Here is a 323-nt window from a genome sequence, read left to right as displayed (position 1 = left end):
TTAATTGATTTAATTGATTATATGTGTTAAATTTTAATTTTTAAAAAATATCTTTAAAAAAAGACATTTTTAATATCTTTATCTAAGTGGCTCCCATTTATAAAAGGTGTATATACGATTGAAAATGTGCTTGTTGGAGCATGCATTAAAGCTGAAGCATCCACAAATTGCTTGGTGCATGTATGTATATATATGCATGTAGTTAATTATTTGAAGTTAAAATTAAAAGAATCTCAACAAACAAATAATAGGGTATACAAAACGTAGATAATTCAAATATTACACACTATATGAACGTACGTGACAATGCAACTGCTACTAGT

The sequence above is a fragment of the Arachis ipaensis genome, chromosome B04 (assembly GCF_000816755.2).
Source record: "Arachis ipaensis cultivar K30076 chromosome B04, Araip1.1, whole genome shotgun sequence".
In the NCBI taxonomy this organism is placed as follows: domain Eukaryota; kingdom Viridiplantae; phylum Streptophyta; class Magnoliopsida; order Fabales; family Fabaceae; genus Arachis; species Arachis ipaensis.
This window is presented reverse-complemented; position numbering follows the sequence as displayed.